This window comes from Anomaloglossus baeobatrachus, chromosome 3, assembly GCF_048569485.1.
Source record: "Anomaloglossus baeobatrachus isolate aAnoBae1 chromosome 3, aAnoBae1.hap1, whole genome shotgun sequence".
Lineage (NCBI taxonomy): Eukaryota > Metazoa > Chordata > Amphibia > Anura > Aromobatidae > Anomaloglossus > Anomaloglossus baeobatrachus.
Window position 1 is genome coordinate 546,939,239 of NC_134355.1, and position 27,034 is coordinate 546,966,272.

The window sequence follows — 27,034 nt, forward strand, 5'->3', positions numbered from 1 at the left end:
GCTCCTCCGGCTACGCCAAGGGACCCTGACCGTCGGCCAATACGCCATCCAGTTCCGCACGCTCGCCTCTGAGCTGGGCTGGAACAATGAGGCCTTGACGGCGGCCTTTTGGGAAGGACTCTCTGGCCGCGTCAAAGACGAGCTTGCTGGCCGTGACGTTCCACGCACCTTGGACGCTTTAATATCCTTAGCCACCCGGATTGACCTCCGTTTCCAGGAGCGAACCAAAGAGGTATTCCGGGAGAAGCGACCACCCCGTCGCGCCTTGTCCCCGCAGAGGCCTACCGCTCCTTTGCCCCTGCCTTCCTGTGACATGTTTCCGGAACCCATGCAAATTGACCGACTGAACCAAGCCAAGCAACGCCGTGCAGAACGGCTCGCCCTGGGCCTGTGCTTCTATTGTGGAGACGGGTCACACATGCTTCGGACATGCCCTGAGAAACCTGGTAGACCCCAGGCCCAAGGGATGGTGGGAACCGCTACCCTTGGCACCGGAATCCCCTCCGTTCCACTTACACAGACTGTCCAGGTGACGACGAAGAAGACCAGGTTCACAGCAGAGGCCCACATCGATTCTGGGGCAGCGGCTAATTTCATACACCAGTCTGCAGTGGACCGATACCAGATACCTGTGATCTCGCTTGCCAAGCCCCTCTGGTTCGCCTCCGTGGATGGCAAACTGCTATACGAACCTGTCCGATATACCACTGAACCAGTGAGACTCCAGGTTGGCCCTTTGCATACTGAGACCATCACCTTCTATGTGATCCCGAGGATGGCTCCTGAGCTCCTGTTGGGCCTACCCTGGCTTCAACTCCATGACCCTGCCATTAGTTGGCACTCTGGCGCTATTACTCGCTGGGGGTCCTTGTGTCATGACCACTGCCTACAGCCCGTTCCTCGGCCCCTGTCACCTGAGCCTGCTATGCCGCAGGAAGAAGAAGAGGCGACGACTCAGTCCAGCGGTGTACCACAGCTCCTGGCACTTGTGCCTGTGGTGCCACCGGACCCAGAAGCAGAGTCGACGCAGTCCAGCGTCGTTCCACCATCCCTGGCACTTGAGACTTTGGTGCCCCCTGCTACTGAGGATGACACACTATCCTGTACCCGGTCCGAGACGCCCGAACCGGTCGCCCACGACTCCAGTCCTGCTTCTTACTGTCTTCCCCTATCCGTTGCCTCCGTTGCCGCTGACTTGGGTTCTCCGATACGGGACATAGTGGCCATGAAAACGGTCCGGGGTAGGCAGTCCTTCCTGGTCGATTGGGTGGATTGCGGTCCCGAGGCTCGGTCCTGGTTGTCCCGGAAGTACGTTGCTGCCCCTCTTCGGCGCGCCTACATGTCCCGGCCGCGGGGAGGGGGGCTTCAAGGGGGGGGTACTGTCACGCTCCCGGTGTCCCAGCAGCCCTCCTTACCCACTGAGCCGGTTCCTGCATCACACCACCGCTCCATACCCACTGATCCAGTCGTACCTGCATTGCACCACCGCTCTGTACCCACTGATCCAGTCACACCTGCATCGCACCACCGCTCCGTACCCACTGATCCGGCCTCACTGTCATTGCACTGCTCCTTACCCACTGATCCACTCCACGTGTCCACCGGTCATGGCTGCCGCTCCCGCTCGTGCTCTCCTGTGTCCTGCTCCTGGTCTCATGAGTCTGACTCTGAGTATTAGCCTCAGGCCTCTGTATAGGACCAGGCCGCGCCCACTCTCCTGGTTTTATGGACCCAGCACACCTGAAGCAGGATGTGACATACGGCTGTGCTGGATATATAAGACTGGCCCTTCCATAGGGGCGTTGCCTGATCAACGTGTCTGGAAGCTTTGTCTTTTGAGCTAGGTGCTCAGGCCCCCTGGTGCCGTGTCCTGTAGACTTCTTGTCTTTGCTCCCTGGTACCTGTGCCTGTTTCCTTACCGTCCTGAAGAACTCTGTGACTCTGCTGACCTGGTTATACCTGTCCCTGCCACGCCAGTGCTCCGGCTGCCGTGTACCCTGCCCCCCAGTGGGATACTCGGTCCAGTGGATCCACCTCCTGGGCCCATCCGTCCTCCCGGTCCTGACATATACCTATAGAATGATGATAAAACAAGAATCCCTGCCTATAAGCCTCTAATCCAAGATTATTCCTCATCTAGTAGCTATATCTACACTGAATGCAGCTAACAGCGGTATTAATAGGGAATAAAATAAATGTAAGCCTGAAAAAAAACTATTGATTTAAGGCTGCAGTAGCAAGGACTGTAAGGCACTAAGCTTTACCTATATGTCTCTAATACAAAACTATCTCTTCATCATCAATGCTCCCTGCACTAAATGCAGTTAAGGACTTATGATTTTACATTGCAGCAGCAAGGACTGTAATGCATCCCTACCTAGATACCGCTAATACACTGTCCCTTTTCCACCAGCTATACCTACACTAATTATCGATAAGGGTGGTATTATTACAGAATAGAATAGATTTGAATTGGCAATGAAAAAAACTTTTAGGATAATGTAGCAGCAGCTAGGTCTGCAAGGCTATCATTCCTGCTTAAATGCCTCTAAGGGCTCCAGCGCACATAACTGCTGATTCTTCTGCAGAGATTTGACAGCACATGTGCGCTTCAAATCGCTGCAGAATGACTGCAGTATATTTGTTAAAAAAAAAGCCGAATTTATGCGCTCGGGATGCTGCCCCCACCATAGACAGAGTGGAAGCTGCATCCAGAACACACAAATAATTGACATGCTGCTTTTAGGAATGCACGGATTTGGGTCAAAATTTTAGCACCCAAATCGCTGTGTTCATAAAAGCAAAGTGCGCACGTCTCATGCACAATCTTCATAGATTGTGCAGGGAAAGCAGGACGCATGCATGTATGCAGCAGGGAAATATGCAGCATAAATGCATGCAATTCGGCAACGTGCGCATGAGCCCTAATAGACTATCTCTTCTTCAGTAGCTTGTCCTACACTAAATGCAGAAAAAAATAGTATTACTATAGAATAAAATAGAATTTTTTTTGTAACAGCAGCAAGGTCTGTAACACTAGAACCCGCCACTGTATATCTCTAATACACTATCCCTTCTCCAGCAGCTCTCCTTACACTAATTACAGCTAAGAGTGGTAATATTAGAGAAGATAATTGATTTGATTTAGACCTAAAACGGACTTTTGGGGTAATGTAACTGCAGCAAGGAATGTAATTCAATAACCAATGCCTAGATGCCTCTAATACATTATCCCTTCTCCACCAGCTCTCCCTTAGCTAATTGCAAGAGCAGTATTATTGGAGAATATAATGGAATTTTTTATGTTGCAGCAGCAACGTCTGTAAGGCTAAAATCCTTGCCTTTATGCCTCTAATACATTATCCCTTCTCCAGCTGCTCACCCTACATTAAATGCGGCTAAGAGCAGTATTAGAAAATATAATAGTTTTTTTATGTTGCAGCAACAAGGTGTCTCAATGAATAGGGAAAGCAGGGGACTATAGCTCCTAGACTGGCCCTCATACTAGGGGGGGACCAAGCTATCCATCATCTCAGAATTACCTCTGAAGGTGAGGGTGTCTGAGTTGCAAACCTGACCCTGTTACTGACAAGACCTGGTCTTATAACTCTTTCCTCCCTACCCTGGAGGAGGGCTAGGACGGGGGTGTGATAAAACCAACAGAGATAAACAAACAAGGGAAACCAAAACTCTATCTCACTGCAAGCTCACACAAAAATCTAAGACAATGACAGGTATGGAGGAAAATAACAGCAGAGAGGAAATAAGACATTGAAAGGATTACACATGTCCAAGCACCATGCAATATAATCACCAGCAGGACTGGGACACATCAGTACACAGACCAACAGTGCAATAGACTATAGTAAGCATGAGAAGTCAGATTCCACCATCTTAAAAAGACAGGAAATAAATGTAATAGGTTTCCAACAACATGGGATCCTAGAGGTAACCAGTAGGTTAGCAGAGATCATCCCTTGCTAGCCCAACCATTAATGAGCACACAGCTGGTTGATGCCCAAGCCTGCCTGTGTAACTCAGAAACATCACAGAAAAGGATTCTGAATATGTATTCTGAAAAGCATCTGATGCCGCCATGACACTCGGCGACGTTTGAGCAAAACTCCATGTGACACAAGGACTGTAAGGCTAGAGTCAATCTACTACAATATCCGTTCTCCAGCAGACGTTCTCCCTACACTCTTTCTGGGCACCAAGCATGATGTATCTGAGTCTTAAATAGACCCGATGACGTGATGCAGCAGGCATATCACAGTGATGCCAGTGACCAACAGTGCTACGGAATTACCATGTTTGGCAGGCAATTCCTGCATTTTTAGTAGCTGAGAAACATCTGAGGAACATGTAGCATGGCGCCAGAGAACAAGGATACTCAATCAAATATCTATCATGCCAAGCATCTCGATGCTTCATGGAGTACTGAGCAGTGCTGGCCACGCTTGCTCTTTACTACGTCTTAATTAATGTGAAAAGTTATGAGAGCAAGACCTCAACCAGACCATTGTTAAATTATAAAATGTAATTTTAATCTAAGTCCAGTTTAGTAAAATTGCAAAAAATCTCATATTATTAACACGGATACCAAAACACTGCTAAAACATTGCATTATGGCCATACTGCTGAGCTATATACAGTGGGTGCAATAAATGTTGAACATGGTACCAATTTTCTAAGTAAATATATTTATAAAAGGTGCTATTAACATAAATTTCTCACTAGTTGTCGGTAGCAACCCATCCATTCCACACAGGCAAAGAAATCACACCATAAATGTCCATAAATTAAAGGGGTTGTCCGGTCTAAAATGAAAATCCCGCAGTCACTCTATGTGACTGTAGACATATAAATACTCCAAGCGCATACACTGCAAGGATTCAGTAATTTATGAGCTGGGAACAGTGGTTACGTGACCGTAATTTTGCAATATGGATGTTCCCGGCCAGAGCCTGACTAATTGGCGCAGCCTCACTCAATACATTTGTGGAGAGTGGGCATGTCTGACTATTAGGTGTGTCTATCTAGTGGGCATGGCCTTGCTCAATACATTGGTATGGAGCGAGGCTGAGCCCACTAGTAGGGTTCTGTCCGGAAACATGCATATCACATAATTGTGATCACATAACCGCTGTTCCCGGCTTAGAAACCGGCGAATCCTCGCAGCACATAGTGTGGGCTAGGATGATTCATAAATCTGCAGTGACACAGAGTGACTGCAGACTTATCATTTTAGACTGGATGTGTTATATGTAATAATGAGAAATGACACACAGAATAAATATTGAATTCATGAACAAAGAAAGGTGATGTGTTTAATAGTTATTTCATCCCCTGTGTATTTTCAGAAAGAAAAAATGTTACCGCAGAAAAAGGGGTTATGACATGTTGCAGCATCCATCCAAAAATAGACCCATATGAAAAATGTATCCTGCGCAGAATTTATTGTTATGAGGTGGCCCTTGAAAATAAAAAAAAAAAATAAGAAAAAAATATTCAGGTGCGCTTTTCAATTAAGTATCATATATAAGATACACACTAGATAGAATGGACACATTTGATATCTTTAATACTTGTTTTCTGTTTTTTAATCACTAAGGCCTGTTTCACACGTCAGTGATTCTGGTACGTTTGTGCTTTTTTTTTTAAACGTACCAGAACCACTGACATACACAGACCCATTATAATGAATGGGTCTGCTCACACATCAGTGATTTTTCACTGAACGTGTCTCCGTGCAGCGTTCACGCGTGTCCGTGATTGCCGCACGGAGACATGTCCATTTTTTTCTGGCATCACTGATGTCCCACGGACCACGCAGTGGTGTGATCCATGAGACACGTGCCAGAAAAAAATGTGCTTTTAAAATAAAAATCATTTTTACTCACCCGGCTCCAGCGATGTCCTCTGCAGCCTGTGCAGCCTGCTGCTTCTGAGCCGGCTCATTACTGTCGCGCATATTCATGATCCACGACACAGCCAACCCGGAAGCAGCTGCTGCGGCGGTCAGCGCCGGCCGGATGCTGTACCGCGGGAGCGATCAGCACCATGGAGAGCGGGAGCGCGCACAGGTGAGTTAATCTCTAAGTGAAATCACGGGCCACGGAGAATGGAGCCCGGATTGCACTTAGACAACCCACGTGATTCACGGCACACGGAGGGACATGTGCGTGTTTTACACGCCAGTGAAAAACGTCAGTGTTTTTCACTGACGTGTGAAACGGGCCTTAAAGGGAACATTTCATCATATGCTGCCTGAACCATGGGTAGCATGAATCATACTGTTTGCGTTACTGCAGCCTTGTATGTATTACTTTGAAACACATTAGTGATTCAGAGAAAACCTATTTTGAATAGTCATTTGCAGTCTAGGCATCTTGGATGACTTTTCTGAGGTAAGTTCCAGGCAGATTCTCCCAGACTGGCAGGTCTCTTTCTGCATACACACATAGACCTGTCAGTCTAGGAGAGGGGGGAGCCAATAGGGACTGAGCTTGTAATGTTCACCTAAGTGGCATAGTCTTTGGCTAACTTTACAAAGTATGTTTTCTTTGAAACACAACAGCATTTTAGAGTAAAACACTCACAGCCGCAATAATGCAGGTGGACTTGTGACAACTTAGCTTAAGTAAAAGTTCTCTCGGATAATAAAAATCTTTTTGATTTACAGACACCTGTAACTTTGAACAGTACAGTGAAACACTAAAGTGATGTCTTCATTCATTAGAGAAGACACTCTTGTAATTGTCATAGCTGCTAGTTCTGTGCTTTCTCTCCTGATGCTAATTCTAGCACCATTGTTTTGGCATGTGTTCTGAAAGATACTGACAGCCAAGGGGCAGCTATTAGCAAGGCATGTATAAAAGGACAATATAATAATTAACTGCACTAAATACAGTTTCCATGTTTGAAAGTTAACCAAAATTTACATCTGCTTTCTATACCTAGACCACGTAAGAGAAACTCTTTAATACAGTATTGCATATACTCAAAACCTGCAAAAGTTGTCTATATATGCAATGCCCTAGCACTCAGTAAAAAAATTACTATTAAGCTCATTAATTGGGAGTAGGAGGACCTAAAGATATGAAATCATACCATACTGTGCAGAACGTTCGTGACAGAGCATTGCTGGAGAAGACCTTACTCCACTACTATGTCTACTAAACAAGTATAACAAAATAAGTTAACATATAAAGTATAAAATTAATAAAACAGCAATTCATACTTATACAATCTGAAAATAGGGGTTTCTTGACCCCAGTTTTAGTCAGAAAAGTAGCCACCAAATTATTCTACATTAGACTGTAGCTACATATTAACCTTTGTAGCACAACTGTATTTCAAAGCACCCTACTAGCATTTTTTTTCAGCACTGAAGTGGCTCTTTTAATCTAAGCTTCTCGATCCCTTTTATATACTCACCTTACCATGGGTTTACCTTTTACCAACTCCTCTCCGGTCCACAGCACCATCTTGTGACTGTAACATCTGACTGGCCAGAAGTCAGAAGTCAAATCTCAAGCTCCCTATGCATCTCTATGAGAATCAAAACAAGGCCAGAAAGAGGCTCTTCTACAGATGTATTGAGTTCAGACCTCCAGTGCGCTCCATGAAGCATTGGAGTAGTCAGCAGGCCACAAATCACATGTGACCTACTGGAGCTGCTACCTAATGAGCTCATCTCAGATCATTCCAGTGGTTTGAACACAGCAGTGTGTGAGGCTACAATGCCTGAAAAGGAAACATTCTGTTCTTCATTGACTGGGACAGCGAGTATGCTATTGTCATGGAACCACCTTATTTGATTACACCAGACCTAGATTAGGTAATTGCCATGGTGAAAAAGGTGTCTCTTGTATTTATTTCTTTAATCATTTTCTTTTTTCATGTCTTTCAGGTTCTCTTTTTGGGGAATGTTGTGGGACGTCGCTATGGATTTCGACATTTTGTTAGTAAAAATTTATAAAGAATTGGTTAAAAAGGCTTTCAGTCAGGGGTGTTTGTCCCACAAAAAAGTATTTTTCTTTTTTCTAAAAAAGGTTTATATAAGGAAGAAAATTCCTATATGTAAAAAATCTGCGCTGAACAAAGAAGGAACTGTATTTATTTATATTTTATTTTCTACTCATAAAAATGGGGATATTTGTGGTTAATAGATTACAAAAAAGATTATATAAAACACAAATTTTCACAACAATAAAAAACATAAATTTGCACAAAAATAATCACTCAAAAACGCTAGAACAGAGGTCCCCAACTCCAGTCCTCAATGCCCACCAACAGTGCAGTTTTTTGGGATTTCCTTAGCATTGCACAGGTGTTAATGTAATTAACTGCCCAGGTGCTGGTTCCAATAGCAGTGCAATGCTAAAGAAATCCTGAAAACATGCACTGTTGGTGGGCCTTGAGGACTGGAGTTGGGGAACCCTGCGCTAGAAGACTCTAAAAGACGCTTATAAATGTGGAGCCCCAGCCGGCGGCTATCATCTGTTTTAAAAAAGATAATACATGTTTATGTTGTTTAGTTGGAGAAGGGTTGTAATTTTTCCACAGGTAAATGAAAATAGATAAATCAATCCAGAGACGTCCAGGGATTCCACAAGGATAAACTCCGTTCTAAAGCAATATGGATTATTATACTGCAGTTCCGCAGAAACCTTCAGTAATTGCTCTGAATCATGCGCTCCACATAAGCCTAGCTTTTCTTGGTGGATTTCAATTTTCCCGCACTCCTAGCATATTACCGCTAAAAATATATATAACATATATATAACAGATGGTAGCCGCTGGCCGGAGCTCCACATTTATAAGCATCTTTTAGAGTCGTCTAGCGTTTTTGAGTGATTATTTTTGTGCAAATTTTTGTGTTTTTTACTGTTGTGCAAATTTGTGTTTTATATAATCTTTTTTGTAATTAACCATAAATATCCCCATTTTTATGAGTAGAAAATAAAATATAAATAAATACAGTTCCTTCTTGGTTCAGCGCAGATTTTTTACATAAAGGAATTTTCTTCCATATCTACCCTTTTTTAGTTTCAACCCAGGCAATAAGGGGTTTATTGCCTTAAAAATCTAGCTGCAGAACCATACAAACATTGGGTTTTAGCGCTGACTTTTTTCTATACGGATTCTTTACTCATTTTTCATTATTCAACTACTGATTTGTAAGGGTGATGTCTGCTGGACACCCACCCATTACTATTACCAAGGCTTAATGCAGCTGTTAATTCACAGCTGGCATCAACCTCATATATTACCCCATTTGCCACCCCACCCAGGCAATGGGATGAGATTTTTTTTTAAATAATTTAAAGCAACAGCATGGGGTGACCTCTTTTTTGGATTACCAGCCAATTTAAACATGCCAGCTGTGGTCTGCAGCTGTCTGCTTTACCTTAGAGTTCAGTCACATCTGTGTATAAAATTTAACTCAGTTGTTGCTCCCGAAGTGTTTTGGAGTGAGATGCGGGTGACATGCGAGGGTCATGTGAGTGCTATGCGAGTACATTTTTCCCCCTTTGTTAGTCTCCATGTAATATCCGTGTGTCATCCATGTGTCATCTGTGAGTCACATATGTGATGTCCGTGTGACATACGTGACATCTGTGTGATATGCGTTTTTAACATTGAGATTTAAATACTGTCAAAAGCTAGATAGATGAATGGATAGATAAATAGATAGGTATATGTGCAACACATATATAATGTCCCATCCCACACCCGGCATATTGCAAGCTTCTACCCTATAGTGGCTTTCATGTGGCACTAAAGGGTGTTTAGCCATGTAATTAGCCCCAAATTCAATAATTTAAAAAAAAACAAAATAATAAAACGACGTGGCTCCCCCTTATTTCTGGTTGCCAGTTGAGGTAAAGCAGACAGCTGCAGCCTGCAGACCACAGCTGGCAGCTTTACATTGGCTGGTACTCAAAAACAGAGGTCACCCCACACAGTTGCTTTAATTGTTTATTAAGAAATAAATTAATAATTTAAAACAAAAAATGTGGGCTCCCCCCAAATTGGATCATGAGTTGTGATGAGTGAAGCGAGTGTATTTTTTAGTATTCGCAGAAGAGTACGGTACTCAGGCTATTTGTTATATAGCGAGTAATTGTGTATTTGCCTCTCTATATTTGGATGTCCCACCCAGCCGTTTTGGCACCTGTTTAGCAGCCAATAAACATGGTGGGCTTCTTAACCAATAACAGTAATGCCGCAGCCATCTTGGTTGTGGCATTACTGTGAATGGCTGGCCGCTTAGGGTCAGAGGGTCTATAAAAGATCTGCCGCTGCCCTTTTGCCCATCACTGCATCCGGAACCTGGTCTCTGTATCAGCATAGGGATAGAGCATGCAGCTGCTAGGGAGAGTGTAGGCCTCTTAATAACACAAAAAAGCCCTTTTCAGGGCTGCCTGCAGCATAGGTCAGTGTAGCTTTCAGAGGGAAAGATTTCGGAGCAGGGAGAGTGTTCAGAAACCAGAATACAATAGCTCTTTTAAAGGGAAGGTGTCGTCAAAAAAATTCAATAACTGAAAAAATGTAAAATATTAATGTATTAATGTTTTGTTTAAATATTATTATTTGTTTTTAATTGAGCAAATTATAAAAGTAATTAAAAAGTTGGTTATTTTCCACTGTTAAACACTAGGGGGAGCAGCTGCTCAAATTCTACAGAAATCCCACTGTAGAAATAGCCTGGATTACAGCTGCAGTAAAGTGGCCGGAGTCTGCTCTCCTGTATGTGATGTCACCTCCCCCTCCCAACTGGGTGTTTACAAATGTTAAGGGAAGATGAAATGTAGGGACACAGTGCAGAGCCATTTTGTTGGTGACCACAAATGTCTAAAGTGTCACCAAGGACAGCAGGAGTATCACACAGGACAGGATTAGATACAGAGCTCAGCAGACAGTATTACACAGGATAGGATTGAATACATGGCTCAGCAGACAGTATCACACAGGAGAGGATTAGATACACAGCTCAGCAGACAGAATAACACAGGAGAGGATTAGATACACAGCTCACCAGACAATATCACAAAGGAGAAAATTAGATGCACGGCTCAGCAGACAGTATCACACAAGAGAGGATTAGATACACGTCTCAGCAGACAGTATCACACAGGAGAGGATTAGATACACGGCTCAGCAGACAGTATCACACAGGAGAGGATTAGATACACAGCTCAGCAGACAGTATCACACAGGAGAGGATTAGATACACAGCTCAGCCGACAGTATCACACAGAAGATGATTAGATACATGGCTCAGCAGACAGTATCACACAGGAGAGGATTAGATACACAGCTCAGCAGACAGTATCACACAGGAGAGGATTAGATACACAGCTCAGAAGACAGTATCACAAAGGAGAGGATTAGATACACGGCTCAGCCGACAGTATCACACAGAAGATGATTAGATACATGGCTCAGCAGACAGTATCACACAGGAGAGGATTAGATACATTGCTCAGCAGACAATATCACACTGGAGAGGATTAGATACATGATTCAGCAGACAGCATCTCACAGGATAGGATTAGATACACGGCTCAGCAGATAGTTACACAGGATAGGATTAGATACACGGCTCAGCAAACAGTATCACACAGGAGAGAATTAGATACACAGCTCAGCAGACAGCATCACACAGGAGAGGATTAGATACACAGCTAAGCAGACAGTATCACAAAGGAGAGAATTAGATGCACGGCTCAGCAGACAGTATCACACAGGAGAGGATTAGATACACAGCTCAGCAGACAGTATCACACAGGAGAGTATTAGATACACGGCTCATCAGACAGTATCATACAGGAGAGGATTAGATACACGGCTTAGCAGACAGTATCACACAGGAGAGGATTAGATACACAGCCTAGAAGACAGTATCACACAGGAGAGGATTACATACATGGATCAGCAGACAGTATCACACAGGATAGGATTAGATACACAACTCAGATGACAGTATCACTCAGGAGAGGATTAGATACACGGCTCAGCAGACAGTATCACACAGGAGAGGATTAGATACACAGCTCAGCAGACAGTATCACACAGGAGAGGATTAGATACACAGCTCAGCCGACAGTATCACACAGAAGATGATTAGATACATGGCTCAGCAGACAGTATCACACAGGAGAGGATTAGATACACAGCTCAGCAGACAGTATCACACAGGAGAGGATTAGATACACAGCTCAGCCGACAGTATCACACAGAAGATGATTAGATACATGGCTCAGCAGACAGTATCACACAGGAGAGGATTAGATACACAGCTCAGCAGACAGTATCACACAGGAGAGGATTAGATACACAGCTCATAAGACAGTATCACAAAGGAGAGGATTAGATACACGGCTCAGCCGACAGTATCACACAGAAGATGATTAGATACATGGCTCAGCAGACAGTATCACACAGGAGAGGATTAGATACATGGCTCAGCAGACAATATCACACTGGAGAGGATTAGATACATGATTCAGCAGACAGCATCTCACAGGATAGGATTAGATACACGGCTCAGCAGATAGTTACACAGGATAGGATTAGATACACGGCTCAGCAAACAGTATCACACAGGAGAGAATTAGATACACAGCTCAGCAGACAGTATCACACAGGGGAGGATTAGATACACAGCTAAGCAGACAGTATCACAAAGGAGAGAATTAGATGCACGGCTCAGCAGACAGTATCACACAGGAGAGGATTAGATACACAGCTCAGCAGACAGTATCACACAGGAGAGTATTAGATACACGGCTCATCAGACAGTATCATACAGGAGAGGATTAGATACACAGCTTAGCAGACAGTATCACACAGGAGAGGATTAGATACACAGCCTAGAAGACAGTATCACACAGGAGAGGATTACATACATGGATCAGCAGACAGTATCACACAGGATAGGATTAGATACACAACTCAGATGACAGTATCACTCAGGAGAGGATTAGTTACACGGCTCAGCAGACAGTATCACACAGGAGAGGATTAGATACACAGCTCAGCAGACAGTATCACACAGGAGAGGATTAGATACACGGATCATCAGACAGTATCATACAGGAGAGGATTAGATACACGGCTTAGCAGACAGTATCACACAGGAGAGTATTAGATACACAGCTCAGCAGACAGCATCACACAGGATAGGATTAGATACACAGCTCAGCAGACAGTATCACACAGGAAAGGATTAGATGCATGGCTCAGCAGACAGAATCACATGGATAGGATTAGATACATGGCTCAGAAGACAGTATCACACAGGAGAAGATGAGATACACGGCTCAGCAGACAGTATCACACAGGAGATGATTACATACACGGCTTAGCAGACAGTATCACACAGCAGCGGTGGCGGAGCAGTGGCAGCGGGAAGAGCGGGGGCTGGGTAGAGTGGAGGGAGGGAGTGTCATTGGAGACGGTAACGGTGGGGGAGGGTCGGCGGCAGCAGTAGCGGGGGTTGGGTAGAGCGGAGGAAGGGGGTGTCATTGGAGATGGTAACGGCGCGGGGAGGGGAGGGGAGGGTAGGCGGCCCGTACTCACACATCCCAGCGGTTGACAGGTGTAAAGTGGAGCAAACAGCATAGCTGTGAGCTCCATAATGATGGCGCCAATCTCCTCCCTCTGCTGTGATCTGGACAGCCCAGGGGGCACGTCCAGGTCACAGCAGACGCCTACTGTAACATTATTGAATAGGGTCGGATCCCGACCACTGTTCTCTATGCACAGGGACTGCCATAAAAGGAGTGAGTTACTGTTGTTACACACACAGCAAATCCAGCATGCCAGCCCCCAGTGCCTTCAGTAAAATTAGAATTAAATAAAAACTAAATAAGCGGTGATTTTTATTTTGTATTAAAAATACTTGATTTCATAATCACTATTTTTAATACAAAAATAAAAAACCGCGACAACTTCCATTTAAAAGTTGATAGCACTGAACAAAGTCACAGCAGGGAGGGAATAGATTGTGAATTAAGTAGGGAATCGAATTGGGACCTGTTTCCACAATTGTTAGGGTTTCACAGCCTGACTTGTGCCGTCCGTCCTCAGCAAGCCACATTCATACGTTGCTAGTAGCTTTTAAAATTACAAAGTAGGACTCTAGCAATCAGTGATGCTTGATACAGTAAAGCACAATAGTTATAGTTTCACACCCTGACTTGTGCCATCAGTGGTCGAGATCTTTACGTATAGCATTGTGATATTTATTTACCTATATAGCACATTAATTCTACAGCACTTTACATAAGTGAGAAACTCTGTCCCCTTTAAGTCTCACAATCTAAATTCCCTATCTGTATATTTTTGGAGTGTGGGAGGAAACTGGAGCACCTGAAGGAAATCAATGCAAACATAAGGAGAACATACAAACTTCTTATAAATGTTATGATTGGTGGGATTTGAATACAGGACTCCAGCGCTGGAAGACTGCAGTGCTAATCACTAAGAGACCATGCTGGCCACATACGTATGCTGAGTTTTTGAGAGAGCATTGCTCACCTGGAGTAAAATTTTATCTGAGAGAGATAATTTAGAAGTGCAATAACTAAAAAACTAAAGAAAAAACTCCTAAAAATACACAATTTATTTAATCAGTATTAAAACGGGAAAGGAATCCCAACATCTATCAAATTTACAAAGGAATAAATATCCAAGGAGTACAGGGGAGGGGCCTATCCCTAATATTACCCTGAACTCACATCTTCCTTGCCGCGGAGGTTGGCACCCTAAAAGCCTACGCCTTTGACACCCCCGCTCAATGGAGACTGTCCCTCCAGGCCCTAAGAAGACCCTAGCAGGTATGAAGGTGACAGAACTCAGTTATAGTGGCTCCTACCGGAAACCACCCGACGCGTTTCCCCTCATCTAACTTTTGTCCACTCCTGAGGAATCTCAGATAGATGAGGGGAAACACGTCGGGTGGTTTCCGGTAGGAGCCACTATAAATGAGGGGTTTATCTGGGTCATTGTACCCTACTGTGTTTCCAATTCAATTATATTGGCCATAGTGCATTGATATCATCTATAATAGATTTGAGTGTTGGTTCATTTGAATTTTTCCTTACTAGTTCTGTCACCTTCATACCTGCTAGGGTCTTTTTAGGGCCTGGAGGGGCAGTCTCCGTTGAGCGGGGGCGCCAAAGGCGTAGGCTTTTAGGGTGCCAACCTCCGCGGCAAGGAAGGTGTGAGTTCAGGGTGATATTAGGGATAGGCCCCTCCCCTGTACTCCTTGGATATTTATTCCTTTGTAAATTTGATAGATATTGGGATTCCTATCCCGTTTTAATACTGATTAAATAAATTGTGTATTTTTAGGTGTTTTTTCTTTAGTTTTTCACCTGGAGTAAAACAGCACTATCAGATATAGTGTGTGTAAAAAAAAAAGTAAACCCCATGTGGGTGGAGACAGTCGAACTGCCCAATCAGTGACTTCTAATGAGGTTCATGTCAAGTCCAGGTTAAGAACAGAACTTTATCTAAAGTCCAGCTGAACCTGCCAAACCCAAACTTCACGGATCCACTCATCTTTACTGAAAACATTGTACAGGTATAACCTGTGCCCTCTTTTTTTATCTAGTTTTTAGTATTTTAAGCCTGTTTTTATTAGCAAAAAATACTTCTATTAATTTGAGCCTTTTTTCAAGTCTATTGTATATGCATTCACCATTTTTTTTCTGCTGACCAATGGTTTCTGTTATCCAGATGTTTAAAGCTGATTCATCAATTGAAGGTGATGCTTTTAAAAGTTGCAACATTTTTGTGCAAATGTGCTCCAGTTCCTGAAGTGATTTTTTTAAATGACTTAATTTTTTTGTGAAAATTGTGTGACATTTTAGCATATCATGCAAAGTCTTCATCTATGAAGTCACAATAAAGGTTAAAGGCAAACATACAAAGCTTACTAAATTGTACTCAAAGTTCATGAACCACATGCACAGTTTTGAAGAATTAAAAATAAAACTTGCCACTCGCTTATTAATATCGGATTTGAATATCTTTTGATTTTATTTCAATCTTAAAAAAATTATATTTTAGTTAAACAATAAGACCTTCTTTCTTCTGATAAATGCATGTGACCATACAGAAACACAGTAAGTAAATGAGCAAGTGCTGAGAAAAGGCAGAACTGCCATAAGAAAAGGAAGCCATAATCTCATAGTAGTCCAGCCTTTTCACAGCATTTGTATGGTAATGCACAATTAATTTGTATGGAGGTCTTAATATTGGCCTGAAATAAAATTTTTGGGGGATTGCAAACAGTAAAAACAATATAAGAGTCTGCTAATAATCTTTGAATCACAAATTCTGATTGAAAACTAGATTGGGTTGGGCCACTACTTGTGTTTCACCAAAACCAGGAGTGTTACCTTCTAAATTATAACTTTGAAGAGCTTTGCACAAACGTTTTCACTGAACACAACCAGATAAAAAAAATAAAAGTGACTTAAAAAAGAAACAGAAATTATGAATTGGCCTAAAGTGTATGTGTCATCATAGCAGCAAAAAAATGGATTCCATATGTGTACCTATAGTCATATACAGTCATGGCTGAAAGTGTCTAACCTTGACCCTTGAAATTGTTCTAGAAAATGAAAATTATTAATTACATGTATTCTGATACACATATTTAATTCCTTTGCGTGTATTGAAACAACACAAAAAAAAGAGAAACAAAGGTAAAATGGACAGAATTTAATGCAAAATCCTAAAATGGCTGGACAAAATTGTTGTCACCCTCAACTTAATATTTGGTTGCACTCCCTTTGAAATAAAATAACTGCAATTAATCACTTTCTATAATTACTTATAGAACTTATAACTTGTGTGTGATTTATTCTCAGTATAACTACAACTTTTCTGTGAAAGGCTTAGAGATTTCTCTGAGAACGTTAAGGATCAAACAACATCAAGATAACCAAAGAACACACATGACAGGTATAAAGTTGTGGAGAAAAGTAAAGCGGTGTTAGGTTATAATAAATAGTAAAAAATAGTCCTAGCTCTGAACATTTCACAGAGCACTGTTTAATCCATCATCCAAAAATGGAAAGCATATGGCACAACCTACCAAGACATTGCCACATAAACTGACATCACAATCAAGGAGACCACTAAATAGTCAAGCAGCCAAGAGGCCCAGGGTCACTGGAATAACTTTGAAAATCTACAACTTTGGTGTGAGAATCTGTCCACAGGACAACTATTAATCATATACTCTATAAACTTCGAGTTTATGGAAAAGTGGCAAGTCAGATATTTTTGAAACCAAGCCATAAGACGTCCAGTATACAGTTTGCAAATATCTAAGTGCAGGACACAGCTAAGCATGTAGAAGAAGGTGCTCTGGTCAGATGAGACCAAAGAATATCTTTTTGGGCTAAATGTAAGGCTTCTGCCACACTCACGTGAAATTCACGCACGTGCCGAGAGACACGTATTTTCCCTGCGTGTTGCGTGCAGGTAAGTACGTGTCTCTGGTACGTGCGTGACACGTGTGTTCTACGTGTGCTATCCGCGATAGCACACGTAGAACCGGTAATTATCATACCCACCTGGTCCTTCCTGATGTCCGCGCTGCTGTCCGTGGTGCTGATCCTCGGTCTCCAGCCCTCCCGTCTCCCCGCTGCTGCTGCTGCCAGGCATTGAAGTGAATATTCAATGAGAATAATGAGCGGCGGTCGGCAGCAAGAGGCAGCAGCGGCAGAGACAGGAGGGCTGGAGAAGGTGAGTTAATGTTTTGTTTTTTTTTCACTGACATGTGTGTTTTCTCCGGCGTGTGTCACACGGGACCGCATCCACACTACACCCGTGTGGTACGGGTGCGGGCCGTGTGACACCCGTGCTGCGGGAGAAATCACTGACATGTCAGCGCTTTGAAAAACGCACACACGTACAAACGCACACGGACACACGTTCCGTGTGGTTTTACGTGTGTGTGCCTGCTACAATAGGGTAGCATTGGTTAACGTGTCTCCGTGCCGCCGGTACGTGTAAAAAATGACAAACACGTGCCGGCAGCACGGATGTGTGTCGCAGGCCTAAAACTGTATGGGTGGTGGAAAACTAACACTGCACATCACCCTGATAACACATGGCAGAAATATGATGTGAGAATGCTTTTTTTTCAGGAGGGACAGGCAAGCTGGTCAGAGTTGATGGGTAAATGAATGGAGCTAAGTACAGGGAAATCATGGAGGAAAATATGACAGAGGAGGCAAAAGACTGGAGACTGAGTCGTAGGTTCACCTTCCAGCAGGACAACTTTAAACATACTGCCAGAGATACAATGGAATGGTTTAGATCAAAGCATGCTCATGTGTTCAGTTGTCCACTCAAAGTCCAAACCTTAATCCCATTGATAGTCTGTGTCAAATACTTTAAAATTGCTGTTCACAGACCCATGACATCAAATCTCAATGGACTAAAGCCATTTTGCAAAAAATATCAGCTTTTAGATTTAAGACATACCAAAAAAGATTTGAGGCATTAATTGCAGTGATAAGTGGTTCTAAAAACTATTGATTCAGGGAGACTTAATACAAAGGCTCATCACAATTTTCAGATTTATATTTTTAAAATATTTAGAAAATTGTGTATAATTTTCTTTACACTCTTTTATTATAATTATTATCATTATTATTATTATTATTATTATTATTATTATTATTATTATTATTATTTATAGAGCACCATTAATTCCATGGTGCTGTACATGAGAAGGGGTTACATAAAGAATAATAATTAATAATTAATTTTATTCATTTATATAGCGCTATTAATTCCATAGCACTTTACATACATACACAAGTTACAGTAGACAGACTAGTAGAGAGGGAAGAGGGCCCTACCCTTGCGGGCTTACAATCTATAGAATTTTGGGGAGGAGACAGTAGGTGGGGTGTAGATTGGTCGGGCGGCAGCCCCGCTCGGTGGTCGGGCAGTGGCTCCGCACGATAGTGAAGCAGTGAGGTCATATACTTAGTGGTTAGTAATGTTACATAACATAAAATTCTAATAAAACAAACTTAAATTTCTGGGTATAACATGAAAAAAATGTAAAAAGTTCAAGGGGTGTGAATACTTTTTCAAGGCATTGTGCATAGCTTTTTCTGGATAACATGATATACATACATACAAAATATATAAACCAATGCTATTGTATATGTTTGAAAATACGGCACAAAAAACATACAGTTGGGTCAACCAGAAAAGAAGGCAGAATGCTAAAAGGTGGAATAAAAAGAAATTGTTTTGTCATCAAGGCTAAAGATAGCAAAAACTGACAAATTAACAAATAGTCCAAATATTTATAGAAATAGATTTGCCTCAGTCTTCAACAATTTTGTTGTGATGAGTTTTTCTTTGAGACTCAAACATAGTTAATGATTTTGTCGTCTACATTGGCTCCATAAGTGTTATGAATATACCTGAGGGGGGACATTTTGAGTGTTTATATGGAACCATAACACTTTTGGCTATATCTCTGAAACACAAACAAAAAGGATACAGCAGCACTCTGTAAATGCCAAGACATATGCAAACTTAGAATTTATGAAATTTAAACTACATTAATGATATAAAACATACTTAAAAAATTAAGGTTCTTTTCACAAAAATTTACCAATTCTCTTATGCCTATAAACTGCGGCAAGGTGACTTTTCTGTGATGGGACCCTATACTACTGTCATGTCTAAAAATATATGAGGAGTAAATCAACCAAGAAAATGTCCCAAACAAAAAGAGACAGAAAAGCGATTCATGCTAAAATATGTATTAATTTTTTTAGTTAAAAAACAGAGATATAATGCTCCTGAGAGGGACCCAAAACAACTATACAGATGTTTACATAGAAGTACTCAAAAGGGGGGGTACAGGGAAATGATAGATACTAGAATCCATAGAATAAATTTAATAAATACCTCACATAAATATATAAATATATATATACCGCAGCATGTAAACAGACAAAGTTGCGCTGCGGTTTTCTGGGAGCTCCTGTGGATATATCACTTTCCTCATGGGCACATAGCCTTATAGTGCATTTTATTTAGTAGCTTCACTTTAATTTTAGTTTTTAATTTTTCATTTTTCAGATAATCTCTTGATTACCAAAGTATTTATATATAGAAGCTCCCAGAAAACCGCAGCACAACTTTGTCTGTTTACATGCTGCGGTTTTATTGCGGAATGTCCTGCGGATATGCTGCAGTCATTCTGCATTGAGGATACAGTACCATTGCTTCGGCACTGCATCCTCAATGCAGAACAAGTGCGTCAGTGATCGGGGAGTTAAAAACTTACCTCCATCACGCAGCCCTTCACTTTCCGGCCATGTCTGTCTGCACTTTGCAGGAGAAGGTGGGCGGGCCTGAACTAGCTCGGTCTGTCACATGTCCGGTGCTCGTGCAGGTCTCACCCACCTCCTGCTGCCCGCTCCTGGCTCCACCGCGCTCCTCTGCACCGGAGGAAGTGACTCCGGTGTCTTATATCAAGGCAGGTAAGTATAGGATCACGTGGGAAAATCCGCAGAAATAATTGACATGCTGCAGATTTTTCCACAGGGAAATCTGCAATATTTTCGCTGTGGAAAAAAATGCAGCATGTGCACAGCACTTCCAAAAGGCCATAGAAATGGCAGGGGACTCACTGTACTGCGGACTTTTGAGAAATCCGCGGAATTTCCGCAAAACAAATCGCGACAAATTCCGCGAATTTTCCGCAGCATTGGCACATAGCCTAAACATGTATTTGCTGCTAAATTGCAACAACCCTGGCCAAAATAAAGCAAAAAAATACTAAAAGTACTAAATATATGGGGAGATAGGATCTAGCACTAATTAAAAAAACCCTGTAGCTGATAGGTGGAGAGCACATTCAGAATTGGAGGCTTTCTACACCTCCAATATATACTGCAAAAAAAAAACCTGCAAAAAAAGCTGCATCTCCAAATACAGCATGTGTAAACAGGTGCCAACTCCTAAAACTACACAAATCACAAATCAAAGTGATACAGCAGCACTCTGTAAGCACAAAAGGCCACTTTCCACTCTGCAACATCACTAGCGATGTCGCTAGCGATCGCATCCGCCCCCGTCATGCATGCATCACGGGCAAGTCGCTGCCCGTGGTGAACAATATCACTAGTACCCGTCACACATACTTACCTTCCTAACGACGTCGCTGTGGCCGGCAAACAAACTCTTTTTTAAGGGGGAGGTTTGTGCGGCATCACAGCGATGTCACACAGCAGGCCACCAATAGAAGCGGAGGGGCAGACAGCAGCTGCATTAACATCACTCCAACCTCGTTGCTGGAGGACGCAGGAATGCTGTTGTTCATTGTTCCCGGGGTATCACACGTAGTGATGTGTGCTGCCTCAGGAACAACAAACAACCTGCGTCCAAAATGAGCAACAATATTTGGAAAAGGAGCGACGTGTCAACAATCAACGATTTTTGCCGTTTTTCGGATCGTTAGCGGTCGCTCGTAGGTGTCACATGCAACGACATCGCTAACGAGGCCGGATGTGCGTCACGAATTCCGTGACCCCAGCGATATCTTGTTAGCGATGTCGTTGCGTGTAGAGCGGGCTTAAGACATATGCAAACAAAGAATATATTAAATTTAAACAGCATTAATGCCATATAAAATATACTTAAAAAATGAAGGTATATATGTAATCAAAAGGTTTTCACTTCTGCTACTATCTAATTGTTAATGAATCAGAATCCATGATTCTTGGTAGCTAAATCTTAAAACTAATCCAGACTAACAAATAAAGTTTATTAGATTTTGCCTGTAACAAACTTAAAATGTGCTAATACTACATGGCTTCAGGTGTTAGAGAAAAGCAATTTGCTATATTTAACTTTACATATATATTTTGCTCATGAGACAGTGATTGCACCTTTATCCATTATCTGTCCAACTTTTCGATTTAGAATTACCTTCTCAGGCCTAAGAACATTGGGCTAAATGTCTTTATTTTTAAAACATGTAAATGTAAAATCAATATTTAGCAATTAAGGTGCTGGTTAGTAATGCGATTGGGTTTACCTGATAAATCTGGCACATGTGCTGACAAAATAAATAGTCAGTCTGCAAAATGTGCAGACCTGTAAATGCAGTCCTATTATACAGTACATAAGATCCTGTACCTCAGAGATCTCGTAATGGGGGTTATTTCATATTATCAATTGTCAGCTAGATTTTATCCCACTCAGCAAATTTGTCTGTGGGTTAAAGGAGCTTTCTAAACTTATCCCTTATTTTGAGAAAATTAAAAAACTAGGTATGTCTATTTTGTAATAAGAGGGAAAGCCACTGACCAGAGCTGTGAGACACAGGGTCACCATTTATTACATGGTAACTAGAGATGAGTGAACCCGAACTATAAAGTTCGGAGTTCGTACCAGACAGCTAGTGTCCGGTGCTTAGATCTGGACACAGACTTCTCACAGAAGACCATGTTTGAGTTTGGATGCTGAATAAAGTTTGTAAAAAGGCTGCAACACAGATAATTAATAAACTTTTCAGCTGTGGGCACTTCCTCAGCTATCACAGCCAAGACGAGTATTGGAATGGCTGTGATTAGCCAGTGCACCATGTGACCCTGCCTATATAACTGCTGGACCTTTGTTCAGCACCGCCAATGTACTTTGACTAGCATAGGAATAGGACGAGGCTTAAGTGAGGCACAGTTTTTGTCTACTTTTCCCTCTGCATACTCAGAAAACAGGCTCTGTGGAGGTACCCTGACAAAAAGGCTCTGTAGGAAAAAGGCTATGTAGGATTACTCTGAAAAAAGGCTCTATGGGGCACTCTGACAACATTCTCTATGGGGGTACTCTAAAAATAAGCTCTGTGGTGGTACTCTGAAAGCAGGCTCTGTTGGGGCAGTCTGCACCAGGTTCTGTGTGGTCACTTTGTATCAGGCTCTGTGGGGGTACTCTGAAAACAGGCGCTGTGCTGGCATTCTGCACTAGGCTCTGTGAGGGTACTCTAAAAAAGGTGTTCTGGGAGTACTATAAAAAAAGGCTCTGTGGGGTACCCTGAAAACAGGCTCTGTGGGGGAACTCTGCAAACTGGCTTTGTGGGTGTTCTATAAAAAACAGGCTCTGTGGGGGGTATTCTGCATCAGGCTCTGCAGGAGTACTTTGAAAACAGGCTCTCTAAGGGTACTTTGCCTGAAGCTCTCTGGGGACACTCTTCACCAGGCTTTATGGGGGTACTCTGAAAATAAGCTCCGTGGGGGCACTCTGTATACAGGTATTGTAATAATCAGCTAGGAACTCATTCTTTTTTTTCAGGTTGTGTAATAATCTGCACTTTTTTTGAATTCAGAGAATAAGGAGAGCATCAAAAGAGGATGTGGATGTGGCCGTGGTACTGCTGATGGTGGTGGTAGAGCTACTGCAGGGAGAGGAAGTGGTTGATCTTTGCCTGCTACCCACCCAAATGAAAAACCTTCCTCTGGTGACCCCAGTCACAGGATTTTCTGTGTCATGTCAAAGGCCCAAGTAATGATGTAAGAATGCAGATGCCAGAACAAGTAGAAGTGGTTTTATATTTGGTGGTTGAGAGTGCCTTTCATTCCTTCGATTTGTCTTCCACCTGGTCCCTTACTGAAATTGCAGAGTTTGCACTTAGAGCCCATGAGCATCTTTTTTCCACATCATATCTCCTTACAAAGCAGGCAAGCAGTCTGGGCCCCAAGTCATACAGCAGTCACTTCTGCTTTCTGATCACTCTGCTGGCTGTGGTGCTGTGGGCATCCACCTGGCCTTACCCCAGAAGTGGAAGAAATTGAGTGCAGTGATGCTGCATATGAGTACACACCTGAAAAAACAGGGAAGAATCTGAGGCTCCTCCTGCTCCCTCTTCTGCTGCAGCCTCGCACTGTTCTGAAAACTGCCTAGAAACTGGGCCACCTGGCTCCAAGCAATGATGATGTGATAACAACACCATCAGCAGTGTTACCAAGTATCTCCTCACCATCCCATGGAAGCATTCAGATGTCCATCCCCCAAATAATGCAATGAAATAGAAAGCACCTTCCTACTGACCCACAAGCCTTGTTTCCATGGCAGCATTTCCAAATTCTTGTCCCACATACATGGTTCACATGGGAAAAGCAAGGGATCCAGCAATCGGAGTCTTCATAAAATCATTTTCTTTATTCCAAAAAATATTAAAAACTAGTTGGACATGACATAAAAAGTACTTATAAAAAATACAAGGACAACATAATCAAACAAACGCCTTTTGGACTGAATCCTTAATCTTTGTTCACAACCACCACTACTTTTCCAGATGAGCCATCCCTTGCCCTGCATGAACATGTTGAGAAAAATAGGTGTGCACTGCATGACGCCACCAGTTGCAATGGTCCACATAACAACCAATACATGGACCAGTAAGCACGGGCAGGGACGTTATATCTCCCTAACTGGTCATTGAGTAAATATAGTGGCTGTGTTTCAAAAGGAAAGCATGTTGGCGCATATCATACTGCCAATATGGATTGTTGAATATTTTTCTGTCCGTGTTTACTCCTCCTCCTACTTCCTCCACTGCTTCCCCATCTGGTCAGCATAACACCTTCATGACTAACTTCAGCGCAGCCAGGGGGAAATGACTGTGGGCTGTTCTGAAACTCATCTGTTTGGGGGAAAATCCTACACCGCACAGGAGCTGTAGCCTGGAATCAAGCAATAGAAAGACTAGTCATTAGTGCCACTAAACCTCAAGCTCAGCCTAGTGGTGTGTGATAACAAGATAAAGGGTGCTTTACACGCTGCGACATTGCTAGTGATTGCTAGCGATGTCGTGCGCGATAACACCCACCCCATCGTTCGTGCAACATTTGGTGCTCGCTGGCGTAGCGAACATTATCGCTACGGCAGCGTCGCATGCACATACCTTGTCAGTGACGTCGCTGTGACCGCCGAACAATCCCTCCCTCAAGGGGGAGATGCGTTCGGTGTCATAGCGATGTCACTGCGGCATCACTAAGCGGCCGGCCCATAGAAGCGGAGGGGCGGAGATAAGCGAGACGTAACATCCCGCCCACCTCCTTCCTTCCTCATTGCCGGTGGACGCAGGTAAGGAGATGTTCATCGTTCCTGCGGTGTCACACATAGCGATGTGTGATGCCGCAGGAACGACGAACAACATCATACCTGTGGCAGCAGCAACATTAGGAAAAGGAGCGATGTGTCAACGATCACCGTTTTTGAACAATTTTGCAATTGTTGATCGTCGCTCCTTGGTGTCACATGCAGCGATGTCGCTACCAACGCTGGATGTGCGTCACTAACGACGTGACCCCGACGATATATCGGTAGCGATGTTGCAGCGTGTAAAACACCCTTAACTCTCAGACCAGCCCTCGGCCAAGCCGGTTTGACACACATACATTGCTTGTCAAATGTGCTAAAGTTTTTGGTGCAGAGCTTCCTCAAAAATTACCTTGAAATGTGAGAGCTGCTACAGAAAGTGAAGGCCATCAGTGCTCACTTTCGGCGTTCTTACTAGAGATGAGCGAACTTGTTTGAAAAAAGTTCGCCAATCTAAAATTTGACACGAGGATTGCCCATTTGGATTTGGGTTTGAAGCTTGCAAGGGTAGCAGATAGTCTGACGTGTTGAGGCAGCGAGTTCCAGAAGACTGGGGATGCTCGGGAGAAGTCTTGGAGTGGGTTGCGTGAGGAGCGAATGAGAGAGGAGGAGAGAAGGAGATCTTGGGAGGACCAGAGGTGACGTGTTGGACTGTAGTGGGAGATTAGTTCAGAGATATATGGAGGAGACAGATTATGCACAGCTTTGTAGGTCAGTGTTAGAAGTTTGAATTAGATAAGGTGTAAGATTAGGGCCAGTGGAGGGACTTGCAGAGAGGATAAGCGGGGTGGTATTGAGGAGAGGGGTGGATCAGTCGGGCAGTAGAATTAAGGATGGACTGGAGAGGGGCGAGCGTGTTAGCAGGGAGGCCACAGAGGATGTTACAGTAATCGAGGCGGGAGATTATGAGGGCATGCACTAGCATTTTTGTAGATTGCGAGTTGAGGAAAGGACGGATTCTGGAAATATTTATGAGTTGAAGATGGCAGGAGGTGGTGAGGGATTGGATGTGTGGTATAAAGGACAAGGCAGAGTCAAAGGTCACTCCGAGGCAGAGAACTTTGGGTACTGGTGAGAGCCTGGTGTTATTTATTGTAATAGATAGATCAGGTAGCGAGTGTAGGTGAGATGGAGGAAAGATGATTAGTTCAGTTTTGGTCACATTGAGCTTTAGGAAGCGAGAGGAGAAAAAGGAGGATATAGCAGATAGACACTTAGGGATTCTGGACAGCAGAGATGTGACATCTGGGCCAGAGAGGTAGATCTGAGTGTCATCGGCATATAGGTGGTACTAGAAGCTATGGGACTTTATGAGTTGTCCCAGGCAAAATGAATAGATAGAAAAAAGTAAGGTACCAGGACAGAGACTTGAGGGATGCCAACAGAGAGATGGCGGAATGAAGAGGTTGTGTGGGAGTGGGAGACACTAAAAGTGCGGTTGGAGAGGTATGAAGCGATCCAAGAGTGGGCGAGATCTCTGACACCAAGGGAAGGGAGGATCTGTAATAGGAGGGAGTGGTCGACAGTATCGAAGGCTGAGGACAGGTCTAGAAGTAGGAGTATGGAGAAGTGCTTGTTAGCTTTAGCAGTAAGTAAGTCATTTGTTATTTTAGTCAGGGCAGTTTCGGTAGAATGATGAGGACAGAAGCCGGACTGTAGGTTGTCAAAAAGAGAGTTAAGCCTGCTTTACATGTTATGATTTCGCATACGATATCGTATGCAATCGTAACCACCCCCATCATATGTGCGGCACATTCAATTTGTTGAATGTGCCGCACAAACGATTAACCCTGTCACACGTACTTACCCGTCCATACGACCTCGATGTGGGTGGCGAACGTTCACTTCCTGGAGTGGGAGG